This window comes from Chelonoidis abingdonii, chromosome 11 (genome assembly GCF_003597395.2).
Source record: "Chelonoidis abingdonii isolate Lonesome George chromosome 11, CheloAbing_2.0, whole genome shotgun sequence".
NCBI lineage: Eukaryota > Metazoa > Chordata > Testudines > Testudinidae > Chelonoidis > Chelonoidis abingdonii.
The window spans coordinates 55,640,990-55,646,819 of NC_133779.1; positions in this window are offsets into that span (position 1 = coordinate 55,640,990).

The following is a 5,830-nucleotide window of genomic DNA, read 5'->3' on the forward strand; positions in this document are numbered from 1 at the left end:
TGAGAAGTTAACTCTGTAGTTGCTGGAGGGAACAGCAGTTGAACTTTGTAAAAATGCTGAAGAGGAAAGTTCTTGCTGTCTTTGAAATGTTTTGTAAATAAATCCAGGCAAAGAAATTATTTGATTGCAATCATTTGGCTATGAACAATTTAGTCAAATCAGCTAAAGAAATGTATACAGTGCTATGTAATAGGTTCTGAGGGGCTACAATAAGTAGTGATGTTTTCTTTCAGATCACTGTGTGTTCGAAAGCTGGAGTTAGAAGTAAAAGGCAATCAAAATTCTTGTAAAGTAAATTGTGTCCCTTTTTAAGTAAGAATCTTTAAGTTGTGGATAGCTTTGGATCCAGAAGCAAACCAGAAAGCATCTCTATTAATGCAAATTATCTAACTGATAAGGTAGAAACCACTGAAACCTGGGCTGCCTATGAAACAAATACAAGACAATATGGGGTAATTCCTCTATTTTGCCTGAAATCAACAAGGGTATTTGTATATTTTAAGCAATGACAGAGTGCCCAGAAGGGGTAGAGCTCTGTTCTTTTATCTTTCAGATAATCAGAGAAAACTGATGCTAGCTGAACAGTATTCAACATACCATGCATTTACTGGCACAATAGGAACTATGTCCTGTGTTCTATGTCCTGTCTTGTGATGTTTGCCTCGTGGCCAGAATTGTTGTGTTTAATATTTTCATAGGATAGTCTAGTTTAAAATCAAACAGAAGGGTTAAATTAAAATGCAGATACTTGTTTTATTCAACTTGAAATACAAAGTGTTTGGATAAATCAGGAAAATCTGATATACTAAAGTCTAATACATTTGCTTAAGTAAGAAAAAGAAACTTCATTGGCCAGATCTTTTAATTGAAAAAATGTTGTTAAATTTGCATACCAACAGTTTTTGGAAGCAAGGACATGAAAAGTTAACCCACTCCCCATATTGCATATGGGATCCTTCTGGCTACCTCAGATTTCTAGCCAGGGTGCTGAGGAGGAAGGGAAGCTATTGGACACCAGAGGTTGTACTGAGTGGATTCCTCAAAAGTGGGTGTGCTTGTCCTCGCTTGTTACTCCAAAGCTCTGTAATAAAGTTATTTTACTGGACGGGTATATGTGGCATACATTGAATAATAAGACTAACATACTGTATAATGGCAATGTGTATGTGTTCATGGTTGGGAAAAGATGCATGAGTGAAGAGTGGAAGTTTTCTTTGTAGGCTAAAAGAAGCCAAGAAGGGGAGAAGGAAAAATAACAGAATGAATTAACTGGGAAAAAAATAGCTAGCAAGCTCTGTCCAAATATATGATACTGAACCCATTCAAGGACACTGCTCACAGCTAAGACTTGGCTGATAACCAAAATAAGGAGGGAGGGGCTTGAATGTGCCCAAACAGCTGTAAAATCTCCAAAACACTGCCAGGCATTAATGAAATGTGTTAGGTTTCTTTTCTCATAGGTATAGAAGTGCTACCCAAAGACCAGGGCCGGCTCTAGGTTTTTTGCCGCCCCAAGCAAAAAAATTTTTTGGCTGCCCCCCCGTCCCAGCCCTGACTATTTACGCCGCACGCCCCCCCCCTGCTGCCCCAGCCCTGCCTATCCTCTCTTCCCTGCACCCACACCCCCTGCCACTCCCAGCTCTGGGCTCCCCCCTCACCCCCCACCATTGCCCCCCACCCACACCTCCTGCTGCCTCAGCCCATTGGCTCCTCCCTCATCCGCCACTCTGCACCCTCCTCTCCACCGCACCCCTGGGGTCACTTGGGTAACTCGCTCCCCAGGGCAGGTGTTCATTCAGCTAGACAATTTTGGATGTGCACAGAAACACACGACAGGACTTGGTTCCCACTTATGCCTTACAGAACTTGCAGTAAAGTTGGGAACAATTTTCGCAGCTTGTGTTGATTGGAGGATATCTGGATATGCATGATTATAAGACTGTCCTACCATAAATGAGGAAAAGTTGAGGTGTCCTTATTATTCTTTTGTTCCAACTCTTTCTTTCTTATTGGGAATGTGCCAATGTAATATCACTGTCTCCTCTTTAAACAAACAAACAAACCAAAAAAGGCCAATTAGCTGTTGAAAAATAGCAATTCCCAGTCCTAATAACCACTTGCTCAATTTTATCCTACTTTTTTCTACAGCAAATTACAGTATATATTTCACAGCAAATATCAGTTATTTGATTTTGGGAGAAATGAAGTAACAGCTGCCAAACTGAGCTTGAACACTCGCTGGATGTTGAGGTATTCAACCTGGAAGGTGGGGGGGCAGGTGCTGGGGTGGGGGATGGAGCCGTGGCTCCATGAGGGAGCACGCAGCATTTATGCAGGCAAGCATGTCTGGTGCTGCTGCGCTGCGCCAGACACGCCTGACTGGTCTGAGTGGCATGGTAAGGGGCTGGGGGGTTGGAGAAGCAGTAGGGGGGTCCGGGGGGGGCAATCAAGGGACAGGAGCAGGGAGGAGTTTGAATGGGGCAAGGTTCAGGGGGGCATCAGGGGACAGGCAGTGGTTGGATAGCATGGGAGGTCCCAGGGTTTGTCAGGGGACAGGTAGTGGGAATTTAGGTCCTAGATGGAAGTTGGGGGGGTCTCAAGAAGGGGGAAGTTGGGGACAAGGGAAGGGAGGCATGAGATAGGAGGTGGGGTCCCAAGGAGGCAGTTAGGGGCGGCGATCAACCAGGGGACAAGGCCAGTGGCGCTAGATAGGGGAGGGGTCCTAGGAGCAGTAGGGGCAGGGTCCCGGCAGGGGATGGTCAGGGACCAGGGAGCACGGTAGGGTTGATGTGTTGGGGTTTTTGTGGGGGGCAGGTCGGGAGGAGGTGGACTGGTGGCAGGGGGCTACGCTCCCTCCCCGTGGAGTGTTCCTATTTTTTTGAATGTTAAAATATGGTATCCCTACCTTCACAGTGCAGTTCTCCAATTCACAACAGGCTGCAGCATGAGGTCCCCACTCTTCCTTTCCATTCGTAGTGTCCAAGGGAAGCTTGAGAAATTGTAGAGGCTCTTACACAAACATCCTACACATTGATGGAATACAAGCTGTCAGGAACAGTATCCCTGACTGATGCCACAGCACAACTGGCTGCTGAGCTGCTGTGCCTTTATACTCACACACAACTATTTCAAGTTTGATGACAATATATATCTCCAGATCAGTGGCACTGCTTTGGGCACCCGCATGGCCCCACAATACGCCAATATTTTTATGGCTGACCTGGAACAACGCTTCCTCAGCTCTCGTCCACTCACGCCCCTTCTCTACCTACGCTACATTGATGACATCTTCATCATCTGGACCCATGGAAGGAGACTCTAGAAAAATTCCACCACGATTTCAACAACTTCCACCCACCATCAACCTCAGCCTGGACCAATCTACACAGGAGGTCCACTTTCTAGACACCACGGTGCAAATAAGTGATGGTCACATTAACACCACCCTATATCGAAAACCTACGACCGCTATGCCTACCTTCATGCCTCCAGCTTCCATCCCGGGCACATCACACGATCCATTGTCTACAGCCAAGCACTGAGATACAACCGCATCTGCTCTAACCCTCAGACAGAGACCAACACCTACAAAATCTCCACCAAGCATTCTCAAAACTATAATACCCGCACGAGGAAATTAGGAAACAGATCAACAGAGCCAGACGTGTACCCAGAAGCCTCCTACTGCAAGACAAACCCAAGAAAGAACCAACAGGACTCCACTGGCCATCACATACAGCCCCCAGCTAAAACCCCTCAACGCATCATCAGGATCTACAACCCATCCTGGACAATGATCCCAAACTTTCACAGGTCTTGGGTGGCAGGCCAATCCTTGCCCACAGACAACCCGCCAACCTGAAACGTATTCTCACCAGCAACTGCACACCGTACCATAGTAACTCTACCTCAGGAACCAATCCATGCAACAAACCTCGATGCCAACTCTGCCCACATATCTACACCAGCGACACCATCACAGGACCTAACAGATCAGCCACACCATCACTGGTTCATTCACCTGCACGTCCACCAATGTATATACGCCATCATATGCCAGCAATGCCCCTCTGCTATGTACATCGGCCAAACTGGACAGTCACTACGGAAAAGGATAAATGGACACAAATCAGATATCAGGAATGGCAATATACAAAAACCTGTAGGAGAGCACTTCAACCTCCCTGGCCACACTATAGCAGACCTTAAGGTGGCCATCCTGCAGCAAAAAAACTTCAGGACCAGACTTCAAAGAGAAACTGCTGAGCTTCAGTTCATTTGCAAATTTGACACCATCAGCTCTGGACTAAACAAAGACTGTGAATGGCTTGCCAATTACAGAACCAGTTTCTCCTCCCTTGGTTTTCACACCTCTACTGCTAGAACAGGGCCCATCCTCCCTGACTGAACTAACCTCGTTATCTCTAGCTTGCTTGCTAGCATATATATACCTACCCCTGGAAATTTTCCACTACCTGCGTCTGACGAAGTGGGTATTCACCCACGAAAGCTCACGCTCCAAAACGTCTGTTAGTCTATAAGGTGCCACAGGATTCTCTGCTGCTTTTACAGATCCAGACTAACACGGCTACCCCTCTGATCAAAGACCCTAGCAGCTCTACCACTCCTTGGAACTGGGAGACTGCATCTATGTAAAGATCCATCAGCGAAAGACTGCTCTGGCTCCACACTGGAAGGGCCCTTTTCAAGTTGTGTTAACCACCAACACCGTCGTGAAGTGCCAAGGACTACCTGCCTGGATGCATGCTTCTCACTGCAAAAAGATCCCTCCACCTCGGCAGGGTTTTCCTACTGATGATTGGCCTATTTCTCCTTCTAGCTCTGCTGTGCCTTCTGGACAGGAGGGAAAAAGGACAAGGTGAAGTGCTAGCAACCTCCCTTGACCACTGACAGACCTACTGTGCCTTTGGATTTTTCTAGAAGAAGCAAAACCATTACAGAGTAATGTGCTGGTAACCTCTCTCATGTATGATGCTGAACCATGATTGCTTCAGGAAAGAAGAAGGAACATTCGCTCCACTGAAATTGCCAAAGTCCAGGAATTCCTGACTATAAAAGACATTAAGAACTGATCCTGGTGAAGAAACTAAGATTTATACACTGGCAGGAAAAAAATTGTGGGACCCATGCTTGGGAATGTGGTATTGATTGGATGTTGGGGTTTATTCTACAGGCTGCGCCTTGAGGTTTGGATAAATCCTTCAGCATATATTGCCCTCTCTAATTGGATTTTAAATGATAAGTACCAAAGGCACCTTGTTTCCACTGCCCCTACCATCTCCTCCATTACACTATTACCCCTGTAATACATCCACATACAGACAATTCCATATATTTGATAAAACCAATGGCCAATGCCTTCACACTTTAGTGATTTATTTAAAGATTGTTTGGGAAAAAAAGAAAGAAAAAAATATTTTTAAAGTTCAGGATGTCCCATATAAGCAAACAATTGAATGGGAAAAGACTGGTTAGAGGAGCTAAAAGTATATGATATCACTACAAATGAACCCCAAGAATCTGTAATTGAAATTGATGGGTTCCAGAGTGAAGTAGATATGATGGCTGTTCCAGGAGTTTGCAATGTGTTACATGAAAGAGGCTCTTATTGTTATTTGGTCACCCAATTAGTGAGTAATCAAATGAATACCCAAAGAGTTTGTTCTGCCACAGAAAATTTCACCTGCATAGAAATTATTCCAGTGACTAATAATGTAACCTGTACCTTACTGCAATACACCCCCTCCTATGCTATTAATATTAATGCCTCTTGAAAGTACCTGAGGATAGTTAAATAACAGATGTGATA